This window comes from Schistocerca nitens, chromosome 6, assembly GCF_023898315.1.
Source record: "Schistocerca nitens isolate TAMUIC-IGC-003100 chromosome 6, iqSchNite1.1, whole genome shotgun sequence".
NCBI lineage: Eukaryota > Metazoa > Arthropoda > Insecta > Orthoptera > Acrididae > Schistocerca > Schistocerca nitens.
Window position 1 is genome coordinate 266,345,516 of NC_064619.1, and position 17,322 is coordinate 266,362,837.

Genomic DNA, 17,322 nt, shown 5'->3' on the forward strand with positions numbered 1-17,322 from the left:
GGAGGGGAATTCGTGGAGGCCCGCATCAAACCAGGCACAAGCCTGATGACTAAATAAAAAAGGAAACAACAGCCGTTTCTATACGTCGTAATATAGATACTACAAGACGCTTATACAACTACGTAGGTTTGGAGATGATTAAGTGTGATCGAAACTATTCATGGCATACAAAACGAATGTGCCACTGAGATGGAAAAATATAAAAAATAAAATCTCCAGAAATATTTGCAACAAGTCGCCTTTTGTTTCATTCTTCAATTTTAATGTTCCATCACCGGTTTCGAATACACTAGAGCCATTGAATAATAGAACAAGAGGTGGCTGGTTGCAGTAATTTCTGGAAACTTTTATTCTTCACAGTTTCATTATTTCATATCCGTAATGGATAGAAGTTGTAACAATATAAAATGTCTTTAAATAATAACACAGCTACCGAATTCTCTCACGACGAATATGTCGCCTATGTTACCATGTAGTTAGTTCATCTTAATTTTGTAGGTCGAATAAGACCTTTGAAATAATTAAAGGGTTGCTCATAAATTACAGAAAAGGTTAACAGTCTGTAAAAGCAAGAGAAGGGCGAGGAGGGCAGGCTACGGCTAAAAGCATGTAAGAAATGACAGCAGTTAATCAGCACTGCTGTTTCACGTTTAAGTCGAAGAAGCAATGAAGGAAACGAATAAAAATTTACGATGAGGAATAAAAGTGCAACATACACAGATACCATTATTGATATTCAGAGATAACATAAGCCTTTTGGTCCTACGTTGAGAAGACTAAGAAGATTCAATGAAAGGAACTGGGATCATGCTTAGCAAAAAACGCGACTTAAGGATAAATCAAGCAAAGAGGATAGTGATGAAGAGTACTAGTAGGGAGAATAACAGCTTGCTTAACTTAAACTGACATTGGAAACGACACACTAGCGGAAAAAGTGGAAGAACTCTCGTATACAGGAAAAGCGTATATTAGAGGTAGATTGAGCCACGCGAAGGAAGTTTTCTGCAATAGAAGAGCTCTACTGACATCAGATGTGGATAAATGAAGAATAAATTGTTCAAGAGCATCTGTGGAAATGAATACCGAGGAGAATGAGTTGGAAACGTTTCAAAAATGATGCTATAACATCAATTAAATTGTCGAACAACATCGGAAATGAAGAAGTTCCAGAAAGAAGGCTATGGAATAACCAAACAAGAAAAGGGGTCAGGATAGAGATTTTCTGCGGCTTCCAGGAATAATCTTGACGCTGGAAGGAGCTGTAGTGTAGAGAAACATTTGGGTCAGAAAACAAACTATGCAAAGTGGATTATATAAGGCGACGGGTGTAGTACTGACAGTGACATGAAAAGATTAGCACAACACAGGAATACGGGAGGACATCATCAAAGCATTAGAGACACATGACTTAAGAAAAGAAATTCGTGGGGTCAAACAACTAAATATGTTCGCTGTCCAAATATACATTCGGCTCACCATTCAGAATCTGCATCGTTCCTGCGCCTTTCTTCAGATTAGAGGCCAGTGCAGGTGCAGTGTCAATACAAATGCTTGTATACTTTTATATAACCAAATTGTGGTATGTTATGTTACTATGTTCTGTAAAAGACACCAAAGAAGACACGATATACACCGAAGAGCCAAACAAACTGGTGCATCTACCTAATATCGTGTAGGGCCCCCGCAAGCACGCAGAAGTACCGCAACAAGATGTGGCATGGACTCGACTAATGTCTGAAGTATGGATGGAGGGAATAGACACCATGAATCCTGCAGGGCTGTCCGGAAATCCGCACGAGTACGAGATGGTGGAGATCTCTCCTGAATAGCACGTTGCAAGGCATCCCAGACATGCTCAAAAAATGGTTCAAATGGCTCTGAGCACTATGGGACTCAACTGCTGAGGTCATTAGTCCCCTAGAACTTAGAACTAGTTAAACCTAACTAACCTAAGGACATCACAAACATCCATGCCCGAGGCAGGATTCGAACCTGCGACCGTAGCGGTCTTGCGGTTCCAGACTGCAGCGCCTTTAACCTCACGGCCACTTCGGCCGGCGTCCAGACATGCTCAATAATATTTATATTTTGGGAGTTTGGTGGTTAGCGGAAGTTCTTAAACTCAGAAGAGGGTTCTTAAAGCCACTCTGTACATATTCTGGACGTGTAGGGTGTCGCATTGTCCTGCTGGAATTACCCAAGTCCGTCTGAATGCACAATCGACTGCAGATGAGCAAACAGGATGCTTACGTACGTGTCACCTGTCACAGTCGTATCTAGATGTATCAGGGGTCCCATATCAATCCAGCTGCACACGCCCCAACAGCTTGAACAGTCACCTGCTGACATGTTGTGTCCCTGGATTCATATGGTTGTCTCCATACCCGTACACGTCCATCCGCTCGATACAATGTGAAATAAGACTCTTACGATCAGGCAACATATATCGAGTCATCAGCAGTCCAAAGTAGGTGTCAACAGGCGCAGGCGAGGCGTAAATCTTTGTGTTGTTCAGTCATCAAGGGTAAACGAGTGGTCCTTCGGCTCCGAAAGCCCATATCGATGATGTTTCGTTGGATGGTTCACACGCTGACACTTGGTGATGATCCGGCATTGAAATCTGTAGAAAATTTCACATCTGTCACGTTGAACGATTCCCTTCAGTCGTCGTTGGTCTCGTTCTTGAAGGATTTTTTTCCGACCGCAGCGATGTCGGAGATTTGATGTTCTGCCGGATTCCTGATATTCACGGTACACTTGTGAAATGGTCGTACAGGAAAATGCCAACTTCATAGCTACCTCGGAGATGCTGTGTCCCATCCCTCGTGCGCCGACTATGACACCACGTTCAAACTCACTTAAATCTTGATAACCTGCCATTGTAGCAGCAATAATCGATCTAACAACTGCGCCAGGCACTTGTTTTTTTATAGGCGTTGTCGAGCGCAGCGCCATCTTCTGCCTGTTTACATATCTCTGTATTTGATTACGCATGCCCTATACCAGTTTATATGGCGCTCTAGCTTCAAACGACTAATGAGAATTTAACATTTTTATCATTATTTTTTTAAAGCATTGTTTCGTTTAATTTGTAGCTATCCTTCACATTTACCGTGAGCTAGTCTCGATGTGTGACTCTGTTTCTAACTGGGTAAGTGTCAGACACCAAGTGGGGGAGACAAATGTGTCTTCTTACATGCAAGGTAGTTGGCAATGAGTCTCGGGCGCGCTGTGACTGGAACTTACCCGACAGCATGCAGAAGGAAGCACTGGGAGGGACGTATCTCTTCTTGCTATAGAGTGTTCATTAACTCCAAATGCCATCTTCTACTATAAAATATAGAAATGTGGCAGATTAACTACCTTTTATTTCCGCTACTGCTCCTTTAATCGTTAGGTTGAACGGTAGGTGTGAAATATTACATCCCTGCCTTACACCCGTTATAATCCGAGCTCTTCGTTGTTGGTTTTCCACTGTTATTGTTCCGTCTCGGTTGTTGATACCCGTATTTTACTCAGAATTTGTGCTTAAGTTCACTCTGTTCATTTAGGATTTTATCTGGGTATTTTGGTGTGTGTGTGTGTGTGTGTGTGTGTGCGCGTGTGCATATTTCTATTTGTTGTAAAAGGGTCAATAGTGGGCTTTTAGGTACTATAAGTAGGATTTCCATTCGCGATCGCACTGGTTTACCTTATGGTTTTCTGTTTGCAAATGGCAGAAAAATATGCCCAGAAAAACTTAGACACGCTTTGATAATTAATATCTTTGGAACAAAATGACATATCGCTGCAATTTTGAGCAGTAGATCTTGGCGTGGATTTTGCAGGAGATGACAGCGCGTCAATGAATGAAGTGAGATTGCCGTTTGAGCAACGCAAGACCGTATTGAAGTGATATAGCTGTCCGAAAACACAATGGAGGTACAACGATGATGGCGTAATGTTTGCGGAACTCAGCCACCAGCTCGTACATTAGTTTATCGTATTCGGGATAAATTTGAAGCCGACGGTACTGTTCAGGAGATGCATAAGGAAAGGTCTGGCCGACCAAAACCATGAAGTCCAACTTCCAGCGCTGTTGGGTTGCAACATTTTACTAGGTCACTTCAAAATCCTGTAAAGGAGGGTGAACATGAAAGCGGGGTCAGCCTATTAAGCGCGCGATGAATTCTGGAGGCTGCAAGGCAGAAAAGTGGATGCCCGCTACGAACGAGGACGAACCGAAGGATGGAGTACTGCAAGTGGTCTGAAAGCATTTTCAGAGGGATGAACAGTTTGCAGCGATGGTCACCTGGTCTGATGAAGGTGTAATTCAAATGATATAGTAAACCACCATAACTGCGCGTACTGGACTCCTGAAAAACAAACATGTTAATCTTCTGTGTGTTAATGTGTTGTGTGGTCTGTCATTGCGATGTTTGACTGTCCCATTCACCTTTGAAGGTACCGTAACTGATGAGTTGTATCTTCACATCTATTTTACCTGCCATCCTAGAGGTGATGGAAAAGATTTTACCTACCACAGAGATGTCAGAGCCTACTCCGTTGAAAATCTGCCCGGACTATGATAGGCCAAAGAGGAGCTGTTGAATACCCACCAAGGTCTCTAGACCGTACCCCTGTTGACTTCTACCGATGAGAGAGCCTGAAAAATGAAGTTTATCAACACAAGCCAGCTACACTGAACGAGTTACGAGAAACCATCGAGGTGCCCTGTGCGGCTATACACCGGAAACACTGGCAGACGTAGTTCGGTCAACAGTTCAGAGGCATCGACGTTGTATGGCTGCTAACAGGGGTCACTTTGAACACATCAAGTAACCTTCCCCCGAGTAAGAATTGTAACGGTATGTCACTTTGGTCCATTAATATTGACTCTCAAAGAGTGTCTACAGTTTTCTGGGCCCTATGTTGTTTAGAAAATTTAGCTTCAAACATATTTTATATTATAAATACTTATTGAAGTATGGGGATGGTATTTTACCACTTTCACTGGGGCACATGCGATTACTGTATCATATACAAAATACATCGCTTAGTAAAATCCCAAATAGGAATGGTGCAAGAGATCAAACTAAGAAAAAGAGGTAATTCATTGCAACGAGCCCGTTTCGCACTAAACTTCAAACAACTGTTCTACAAAATATCCCATTATTTTGTAAAGAGTTCAACATGGAACTGCGAGCATACATACTAGCCTGACATCTAACCAACTATGAAATCTGAAAACAGTAATTTTTCGCAATGTCATTCAGAGTATATTCGTTCTCTAACCGATATAGCGTTCATTTTTAGAAACAGAAACTGAACAAGTATTTCAGCAATGGATTTAAAAAAAGTCTAGTTACAGGCCATAACGGTCAGTATTAAGAGACGTGGTGCAATGGTCAACCAACTTCTCGTACCGTGGAAGATCAAGGATCATAGGCCCAGTTATCAGACATATGTTTTAGCTGTATTTCTTATGATGAACGTTTCCTTAAAAAAGTCTCAGCAGATTCCTTCCCTATCTTTCTACAACCAAGCTCGTGTTCCTACCCTCAAAACCTAAGAAACGACAAGCCATTAAGCTAAAATATTCTTTCCTTTATGGCCAACATTGTACAGTTTGAGTCATCATCCTAAAAATAACAGTACCGACAGTCGATCCTGCAGGGTGTGTTACGTGGTTGCCTATATGTCTTTGACAAAATATCAAAATTCACCGTCCATGTCATAAGACGTAAGAAAGACAGTATTTTGTTTAACAAAATAGGTGCAATATTCTGTATTGCCTTTGCGTTGAAAAATGCTATAACCGACTTCAGGATAGTAATAAAAGAAATGGAGAGTAATATGTGTAGTCAGGGTCAAGCAAATACGTAATAGCTCCGTGTGCATAATGCAACTGTGTCGGCTTATCAACGGCGAACTTTGGATGCTTAACTATCGTTCGTAACGATACTGATGATGTTTGGATCAGAATAAATAATGAGAATGGTTTCTGGGGGTGAGTATGCAAGGATATTTGTATGTACGCGTAATATATCTTACAATCTCAATACTTTTATGATTAGTAACAACGCGAGCATAAACGTACGACTTCAGGGATTTGTTTTCGGTTCTGGACCATGGAAATATATGTGACTTGTAAATCCAGACAAGTATGAAGCTTTCGGTTAGCTTGTAAAGCGAAGGTGCGAAGGTCGGTCCTTTCTTCCATAAATCATCATTTATCGATAACAATTAGCGATGAGAACATAGCTGCAGCATCCTGTCGTTCACTGATAGGGGTCCTCACAGAGTCCAGTCTTATGGTCACTGCTAATGGCAAAATATTGTACGCAGAAATTCTGTACAGATCATCGGCATAGCTTAGCATCTTTACTGCGATGGTATACTAAACAGGATAGAATGCGAATTGTGTATTTTTTTGTGCAGGATTCGGTCTGTCAAGAGTGAAGGAGAGAACTTTGGAACATTCCTTACATATAGAGAGCGTACCAACATATGTAAGCAAACAAGCTCCTGATTCATCACTCGGCGTAGGAAAACCCCCTAAAACTCCTCCCTACAGCATTTGTAGGCCTCAGATCGTGTTTGCTATCTTTTTCGAGGTCCTGCAACTAAATGGCATATTTGAAGAGGGAAGTTTACTAGTGACTGGTTGTTTCAGGTATGAGGCAACTCTATTTAGCTGGTGCCTCCACATTGTAGGCAATGACTTCAGACTTTAGCTTTCGGTAAGAATTTTACATAAATCAAATTTATTAAGGAAACGAAAGTTAACTTGTTGAATAGTTGAGTACCGAACTAAGTGAAACGACGTCTTAGCGAACCAGAAAATTCTCGATAAATCTTCTCTTTTTCTGTATATAGTAATTTGCTGCTGATTCATTGCTGTATTACAAGCAGTCATGGTACTTCTCAAATAATACCGGTATACAGAAACAGTAATCTTATCTTCACACAGAAATGGTATGTCTTTTAATAAAATTAATGAGTCTTTGGTCCGTATTCTCCCAATGTGGGCGGCGTTTCCAAAGTGCTATGGTTTCTTTCGGATGTTTTGGCAATCTCTTGTCATTTATTTGCGAACAAGGATTTTATGTACCTTTCGGTCCCAAGAATTGAAGACTGATATTTAGAGCCATCTTGTCTCCCGAGGAAGAATCGCTTGAAGCAGTGAGTATAAACACAATGACTCAATGAATATTATTTAGGAGTTACAGAAATAGCAAAGCTCTAGCGTTTTCTCTTCCTTGCAGTGCTTCAACAAATGATACAATTTCAGCAATGACGCTTCATTAAAGAATGAAGTGAACTAGATGTATGTAGTCTTGCTTTTTACCAATCTTCTGCATCGCTTTCCGAATGAGTAAGAACAAAAACGAACTATTCATCCATGAGTTTACGTTCCTTGAGAGATACTAGTGCCAGTTTTCTAGATACTGCTGTTGCTCTTCACTCATCCTATCGTATTATTCGCATTTATAGAAATTTAATTGGTTGTATATATTAGTATGTTCAGTCTGGTAGTAACTTAACATTTCGAATCTACAGTTGATTTATTTACACACCAGACCAAGCATCCAGTCTGTTCAGGTTCCATTATTTTCAGCTGTTGACAATGGTCCGTTTCAAATGCATCAATAAATTTTTGTTTTCAAAGATAAGAACTGTCGGAAATGAAAACTTCGAGCGAATGAAGGAAACAAATGTGAAATGTCTTTTTTAAACTACAGACAATATTTATTTTCATTATTTAAAAAACAGAATAACAGATAAAACATGAACTGCAAAGGAATTTTTCCGTCGTTCCGTATTACAACAATTTCATACTTAAGAGTAAAAATCCCGGAACTGCTTTTTTTCATTGATATTTACACTTTAATAACCGGTTCCCTGCTTACTACAATCCTGTCAGATAGAAACTGACCACCGAAAGCACATACATCAGATTTATTTACACATATTCTTCCAAATGACATCACTGTGACCAGCTCAACTCGTAAAGAGATCACAAAAATAATTACTGCACTAAAAAGAATAAACTCTTTCGGCTGTAATAATGGTTTAACCAAATTACTAAAATTCTGTTCATCTTGCAAACAAGGATAATCTTCACTCGCCTTTGATGCTAGCAACAAGGTCAAATGCAGTGCGTAGTAACGTTGCAAAACTAAGATTAAATGTATGCAGTGGGACTCTACCACCAGGGGTAACGATATAAATAAACTGTCCCCTGGAACATGAGTTAACTGGTATGTAACCACATTACTGTCTATGACTGTATGTTGTCTAGTGGCTGCTTACATCAGTCAACTTCAGGCAGTGTCTCGTAATTTTAAATGAATAAATAGTGAAGTGACAAGCTGCCATAAATTATATTACCCAAAAAGAACTGTTTATTATAAAAACGAAGGTTTAATTGAGCAAGATTTCATAACACTGTTAACTGGTGCCTAATGTGAGCCTGAACTAGTACTTACAGTCGGTGAGCTAAAACAGAATATTAATTGAATTTTATCCGTAATGTATGCAGTTAACCTCCGTAACTTCCTTTATAGAGTGTAGAAAAAAGCCGCTATATATCACAGTATATTTCGTGTAATACACAACCGGTTTCTGTCTTGCGTCCATCTTCAGACGGTTTTACATTCAGTTACATGTTTCAGTGCTCAATGTTGGACTTGACTGCACTTGACCTTGTTGTTAGCATGAAAGACTGGTAAAAGTTATTCTTATAAAAGGGACAGAATTCAAATAATTTCGTTTAACCACCATCACATCCAAAAGAGTTGATGCTTTTGAGTGATACAATTACTTTTGTCACCTGTTTATCAGCTGTTTTGATTTCCAACTTTGAGCACCGAGACATGATCGAATGTAAAACCACATGAATATGGGCACAAGCCTCAAACAGGTCGTGCATTAAATAAAATCACATTATATTGTGATTGATAGTGGTTACTCTTCTACTCACCATAAAATATTAATTTCCGTAGAGTGACTCGAGAGCCCCATACAGCATATTTCTACATTGTGAATGCTGATGTTCCAGCTACATCACTGTCCGGCAAGTGAAGGTATATAAAGGTCCAAAACGTTTGTTTCACCACAGAATAAATTCCAAATATGATTAATAAAAATTATTATAACTTTGTAACCTCCCCAAGAGAAATTAACTTAAATAATAATGCATAATGGAACCATAAACCAACAACAATAATATTGATTAAATAATGAACCATGAACCGAATGTAACATCTCAACAGAAATAATAATATCTGGTAAATTTTATAAGGGCAGCAGCGCTGACCTTCGACCCTGTGAAATAATTAAACCTGACAAATTTTATAAGGACAGTAGCGCTGACCTTCGGCCCTGTATTCTGAATAAAACAAGCAAAAATTCTTACCTCAATAAAAAACTGCAATTTCTTGACACAGCTTCGTGCAATGCTGGCATATATATATTTTTTTGATTCTTGGATGTAATGATAATAGATTGGAAATTCTTTAAATTGAAATGAATTCTTTTCTTTAAAAGAGTTACTTTATAGAAAAATTATTATTGGGGCATTTTTCTGAACAAATTAATTACAATTAACATACATTACTAGATGTGCGCGATGTTGCTTCATTACCTTCTGTAACAATACTCATCGTCCACCACAATCGTGACCAGAGTCGCAAGAAGAGCACGCCTGCTCAGTACAACCGTCCACTCGCTACTACTACAGACAGAGTACAACTCACTACTGCAGACAGCGTGCAACTTAACACTCCTGCAGACAGAGTACAACTGTTCCTGCCGACTCGGTACACGCAAACTGACGTCTCGCGCGGTCAAGCGCAGACTAGCAACAGCTAACGATAAACTACTCTCTGATCAGAGATTCTGTCATGCTTCGCCCATCGCCGGCGAAGCATACGCCTTACAACTTCTGACTGACTGCTGGCTAATTCGCAAAAAAAAATTCAGTTTCTTGACCAAAATTCACAACTGGGAATACTACAAGTTCTCAGAAACCCACTTGAAAATTCGAGAAGTCTGCGAAACCATATAATAAAATTAGAGGTCAAACTGTGACACAACAGAAAAATTATTCCGAACGAACTATTATTCTAAGTACCAGCCGAAACAGGTAGATGATTCACTGTGCAGGAGTAACACAGGTCATGCTTGAGGCGATGTAGGAAACCGAATTCCTCACTTCATCGTCAGGCTGGCCCTTTCATATCTTGTGGCAGGACTTCCTGAAAGTGCTTCCTGTTTGACACAGAGCCTGTCCTAGCACAAAAATGATAATTTCTAGATCATTAAGGACAGCAAAAATTTAATTGCAAATGAGGTTGCGCCCTTTTGTGCTTATGAATTGAGATCCCACAGAAAGTTGTGTGATGAATAGCTTTCCAAAATTACTAATAATGTAATTAACATAATACCATAATTTTAATAAGAATGTGATGGCACCATTACAATGGGGAAATGACCTCATCTTTCTGCTAGTGTAATCAGCGTTCTCTATTATTCCACTCTCGTGCTGAAAGAATGAACACCTATATCTCTGTTTGAGAGCTCTGATTTCAATTACTTTAATATGATGATCGTTTCTCCCTATGTAGGTCAGCATCAACAAAATATTTTCGGATTTGGAGGAGAAAGTTGGTGATTGAAATTTCGTTAGGAGATCCCGCAACGAGAAAGTCTTGTTTTAATTATATCCCCCTCCCCCAAAATCCTGTACCATTTCTAACTCTGTCCTTAGTTTCTCGCTAATGCAAGATGTGCTGCCCTTCTTTGAACTTTCTCAACGTACTCCGTTTATCCTACCCGATAAGAATTCCACCCCGCGCTGCACTTCTCCAAACCAGGACGGTGAAGCGTAGTGTAAGCAGACTCTTTACAAAATCTGTTGTATCTTCTAAGTGTTTTGCCAATAAAACGCAGTCTCTGTTTCGCCTGCCCCACAATATTTTGTATGTTTAATTTCCATCGTAAGTTGTTCGTAATTGTAATTCCTAGGTATTTAGCCGAATTTTCGGACTTAAGATTTGGTTGATTTATCGTACAATTGAAGTTTAAAGGGTTCCTTTTAGCACTCATGTGGATGACCTCACACTTTTCGTTATTTAAGGTCAACTGCCGATTTTTACACCATACAGATATCTTTTATACACTCCTGGAAATTGAAATAAGAATACCGTGAATTCATTGTCCCAGGAAGGGGAAACTTTATTGACACATTCCTGGGGTCAGATACATCACATGATCACACTGACAGAACCACAGGCACATAGACACAGGCAACAGAGCATGCACAATGTCGGCACTAGTACAGTGTATATCCACCTTTCGCAGCAATGCAGGCTGCTATTCTCCCATGGAGGCGATCGTAGAGATGCTGGATGTAGTCCTGTGGAACGGCTTGCCATGCTATTTCCACCTGGCGCCTCAGTTGGACCAGCGTTCGTGCTGGACGTGCAGACCGCGTGAGACGACGCTTCATCCAGTCCCAAACATGCTCAATGGGGGACAGATCCGGAGATCTTGCTGGCCAGGGTAGTTGACTTACACCTTCTAGAGCACGTTGGGTGGCACGGGATACATGCGGACGTGCATTGTCCTGTTGGAACAGCAAGTTCCCTTGCCGGTCTAGGAATGGTAGAACGATGGGTTCGATGACGGTTTGGATGTACCGTGCACTATTCAGTGTCCCCTCGACGATCACCAGTGGTGTACGGCCAGTGTAGGAGATCGCTCCCCTCACCATGATGCCGGGTGTTGGCCCTGTGTGCCTCGGTCGTATGCAGTCCTGATTGTGGCGCTCACCTGCACGGCGCCAAACACGCATACGACCATCATTGGCACCAAGGCAGAAGCGACTCTCATCGCTGAAGACGACACGTCTCCATTCGTCCCTCCATTCACGCCTGTCGCGACACCACTGGAGGCGGACTGCACGATGTTGGGGCGTGAGCGGAAGACGGCCTAACGGTGTGCGGGACCGTAGCCCAGCTTCATGGAGACGGTTGCGAATGGTCCTCGCCGATACCCCAGGAGCAACAGTGTCCCTAATTTGCTGGGAAGTGGCGGTGCGGTCCCCTACGGCACTGCGTAGGATCCTACGGTCTTGGCGTGCATCCGTGCGTCGCTGCGGTCCGGTCCCAGGTCGACGGGCACGTGCACCTTCCGCCGACCACTGGCGACAACATCGATGTACTGTGGAGACCTCACGCCCCACGTGTTGAGCAATTCGGCGGTACGTCCACCCGGCCTCCCGCATGCCCACTATACGCCCTCGCTCAAAGTCCGTCAACTGCACATACGGTTCACGTCCACGCTGTCGCGGCATGCTACCAGTGTTAAAGACTGCGATGGAGCTCCGTATGCCACGGCAAACTGGCTGACACTGACGGCGGCGGTGCACAAATGCTGCGCAGCTAGCGCCATTCGACGGCCAACACCGCGGTTCCTGGTGTGTCCGCTGTGCCGTGCGTGTGATCATTGCTTGTACAGCCCTCTCGCAGTGTCCGGAGCAAGTATGGTGGGTCTGACACACCGGTGTCAATGTGTTCTTTTTTCCATTTCCAGGAGTGTATATCGTTCTGCAATTTGTTTTGATCTTCTTATGACGTAACTAGACGATAAACCACAGCACCATCTGCTAATACTCCCAAGACAACTGCTCTATTGTCTCCCAGAACGTTTGTATAGATAAGGAACAGCAGAGGGCCTACAATACTATTTTGGGGAACGCCAGAAATCCCTTTCTGACAAAAAATTAAATTTCACATTCCATAACGGAGAGGATATTACATAGGCACGCAATTTGATTACAAGCCGCTTGTGAGCTACGAAGTCAAAAGCCTTCTGAAAACCCACAAATTCGGAATCAATTTGAAAGCTGTAGTCGATAGCACTCAACACTTCGTGTGAGTAAAGGGCTAGTTGTCTGTCACAAGAACGATATTTTCTAAACCCGTGTTGATTGTGCAAAAATAGATCGTTCCATTCGAGATAATTCATAATGTTCGAATACAATATGCGTTCCAAAATCCTGTTGCCTATCGACGTTAATGATATGCGTCTAAAATTTAGTGGATTATTCCTACCACCTTTCTTGAATATTGGTGTGACCTGAGCAACTTTCCAACCCTTGGGTAAAGATCTATCGTTGAGCTAGCAGTTGTATATGATTATTAAGTATGGAGCTATTGCATCAGCAAGCTTTCGGCAGGAAAACTTGCTTTTGATAAGTGATTTAAATTGGTTCGCTACTCCGAGGACCTCTAAGTTACTCTTGGTGGAAGCTGTTCTTAATTTGAATTCTGGAATATTTACTTCGTCTTGTTTAGTGAAGGAATTTCGGAAGGCTGTGCTTTGTAACTGCTTTAGCAACGAGGTAGTATTTGCATTGCTGCGGCGCAGAGAAAATTCAAATAGTAACATGTATTTGAGTCCTGATGTGTTTACATTGGAGTCAAGGAACAGACATAAAGTGTAAGAGCTGTAAAAACTATTGAAGGTGCCAAATACTATTAGGTGGAACATGTTTGAATAAAAATGATAGTAAAAAAATAGCTACAGATGTAACGGTTATTATATGCACAGCATAAACATCAAGTACCGAAAGAGGTAAATCAGATTCGAGTATTAGGAATACCAAATGTTAGCAATTAGCAAATACTAGCAATACTAATACTTATGAGGTCTTGTGTTAAGTTGGTTAGAACCCCCACTGAAACCAGTGTAGGCTTTCTCAGCAAATTCTTGCATCTTGTATCAGACGAATTTCTAAGAAAAAAATTCGAAGATGAGAATTGTCTTGCAGGTATACAGTCGGCAGTGATATTATTAAACACATTACTACTTTTATTTTTAAGTTTCCGGCATATAGTGTCACATCTGTAGGCAGCAAGGCCGTTACTCTGCAGATTAATCTCATGATGACTTGTTAGAGATTTCGAATTGATTCCGATAATCCTAGAATCTAAGTTATTACAGTCGGAGCATTTGAACAACATGTTAACAGCTGCCATAGTAAGTAACATGGTATCGTTGGAAACATCGCAGTGGCATTCACCTGATATTATATAGCGAAATGTCGGGGAGCCTCAATCAGTTATGCAGATTGAAACTGTGATGGTATCAACAACTGATCCAAAAGTTTTCTGCTGTGAGACTTCGGTGAAGTACAATAGAATTATGACTACTTGTGAGCGCAGTAAGCATACTTTTATATATAATTGAAAAGGAACTTTTTTTCCGGAGGATTATTACCGGTGTGGGGCGCATAAATATCTAAAAGTGGGATTCCTTTTTAAAAAAAAAAAAAAAAAAAGCAAAAGCGTACAGCAAATCTTCGTCTTTCGTCACTTTGCAGACTATGTGTAGGCCATTTTTATACATAATAGTTCTGAATAACTATTTTCAGTGCCTCAGAGAACTCTTTGCTCTGAGATGAACAGAGGACGAAATGGTCGCTTTACTGAAGCTGCTGGACAGTGCCTCAATTTATTAATGTGTCCCGATTTCTTATTGACTCGTTATACGACCTGAACTCTTAACATTAAACTCTATCTTATATTTGTTATTATCATTCACTTCTTGGTTATAAACCAGCAGGCTGACACCCGTTTATGATTATAGAGAGAAGTGGTGCAATGGTTAAGAACTGGACTCGCAGTCAGAAAGCGCAACCCTCAGATTCAATGTTTTCAATAAATTGGGCAAGGAAATTTCTGATATGTTTGTCTTGTATGGTCTCGGCCTGTTTCCCCTCCTATTCTCGTCTCATTGGAGCCTGTACTACGTTTCCAACGTTCTCATCGTCGATGACATGTTACATCCTTATCTTAAACTGGTGTCAAATCACAGTGTGCATGATGGCCTCGGCAGCATTGGTCATCTTGAATTACCAGCTCCTGCAAAGTGTGGATCTTCTCAGTAAATGACCGGAACACCAGGGAAGCAGAGAACACTCACTCTCAATATTCGTCCAGTAGCGTTGTAATCCAGCAGGGCCGTGTCCGCAGATGTTGCCTCTACATCCACATCCTATTCTTTGATAGTCACAGAAGACACTTGCACTAGTTCCGTCCTTACTTGATGGATTTGCTATTAGAACCCAGATAGAATTACTGTGGATGACCCTGTAAGAGCCGGCCGAAGTGGCCGTGCGGTTAAAGGCGCTGCAGTCTGGAACCGCAAGTCCGCTACGGTCGCAGGTTCGAATCCTGCCTCGGGCATGGATGTTTGTGATGTCCTTAGGTTAGGTAGGTTTAACCAGTTCTAAGTTCTAGGGGACTAATGACCTCAGCAGTTGAGTCCCATAGTGATCAGAGCCATTTTTTGAACCCTGTAAGACGTCGTGGTCTCCTGACCTTCATTGCTTACATATTCCGCCCTCACAATCATATTCCACACATCAAGACGCTACATTCGAACCCAAACTCGATAAGATGAAGTCAATGTTGCATGAATTCATGTAAACGATATGCAAATAACAAGTGCACACCGGGTTGAGATACTCGAGGCTGGCGTACACACACACACACACACATTCAAGGCACGATGGTCCCAAGAGCTTTTAGTTAAGGAGAGGCGGACCGCACGCCAAGAGGCCGGCCCCTTCAGAGGACGATTCAGCCTATCTATGTCAGAAGGTGTCCGCCTGTGGATTGGACAACGTTTGTCTGAGTGAAAGGGGAGAACGACCCCGTGTTCCTCTTAAAAGCAAATTCTGCTACATTGTCTGGGAGCGCCCAGCCTACGCATTTTTTACAAACATAGCATGCACTTTCAGAGTTTTTCACAGGGAGACAGCAAACGCCAAACGCCCGTGCTACAGATTTCCTGATTGGTCGCCTTAAACGAAACGTCACTCTCCCATTTTAGAAGAGCAATGCTGATTGGCAGACGATATTCCTGATGCTGAAGGAGTAATGGAAGAGACCGAAAGATATACCCCTTCACGTCTGGTGTGGGGAGGGGCCGTTCCGTTGTTGCTCTTGGAGCGAGAACACGTAACGAGAGCATGCGCGCTCGTACGTGTACTCAAAGAGCGACGAACAAGTCTCTCCTCAGTACTTCACTCGGAGAGCACCTCTGTTGAGAGCGAATTGGAGTGTGACTCTATATGGGGTCCTTGCAATTAACCGTTGTTCACTGTGTTGGTCGCTACACTTATTGTGCGCTGTGAACGGACAGAGTTATAGTTAAATGCCTGCGAGCGAATTTTTTAGTGGCATCGCATTGAACTGGTTATCTGACCGGTGTACCACGCCAATAGTTAGACTAGGGGCGAATAGGAGTCCTTGACTTCATCAAGGCGTAGGGAGAGTTTGAATGGCAAAGGTCAATCAACAAAGAACGAGAGTTACCTTATTTGTCAGCAGCGAGCGGCGCAGACAGCAGTTATCGCAGCTTACGCTATTGTGCACTACAGCTCTTGCGAGCCCCATATTTCCTCCACAACAATACACTTCACTGCATTTCACACATGACAGCCTCTACCATACCCAGCTAATTTGTAACGGATAATTATTCAAACTGATTTGGTGTGGCTCTCAGCCATTCTGCCAAGTCAATAACAATCTTAAACTTTGTATAGAAATTTCATTAGCGAATCCTATCTTTAAGAGGTAACTTCACATTCCGAAAAGAACCTGGAAATAACTTGCTCAGTTCATAACTAAAAGTGCCATTGTGATTTCTCAGAATTTTTGCAAAATAAATAATAATTTTCGTTGGTTTCATGTTTTTCTTACACTAACTAGCACTATTCCAGTACCCAAGCATCCCACTAGTTACATAAGGAATTTTGTTAACTTTTGTGTCATTTCCTTACAGCGGACGACTCTAGAAGATATTTATTGCTGAAAGTTTTTCAGGCATTTTTCTTTAGAAAGTTAGAGGCGTCTGTCTGACTTCTGTAGTAGTGTGGGGGTGGAAATTGCACTTGCAGGAGCCACAGTGTTAAGGGTACATCTAAAAAAAATGGTTCAAATGGCTCTGAGCACTATGGGACTTAACATCTATGGTCATCAGTCCCCTATAACTTAGAACTACTTAAACCTAACTAACCTAAGGACATCACACAACACCCAGTCATCACGAGGCAGAGAAAATCCCTGACCCCGGCGGGAATCGAACCCGGGCGCGGTACATCTCAGATTAATCCGTTGCTCGGAATGACAGAATAGCACTCAAATGCTCACAACCCAAGTGTGAGCTCTAATATCTCTTATCTTACCGTCACGGACTCACAAACAAGACCAATCACTGCCGAAAACAACGAAGCACGTGGAACACAAGCTCGATGGTAAATCGATG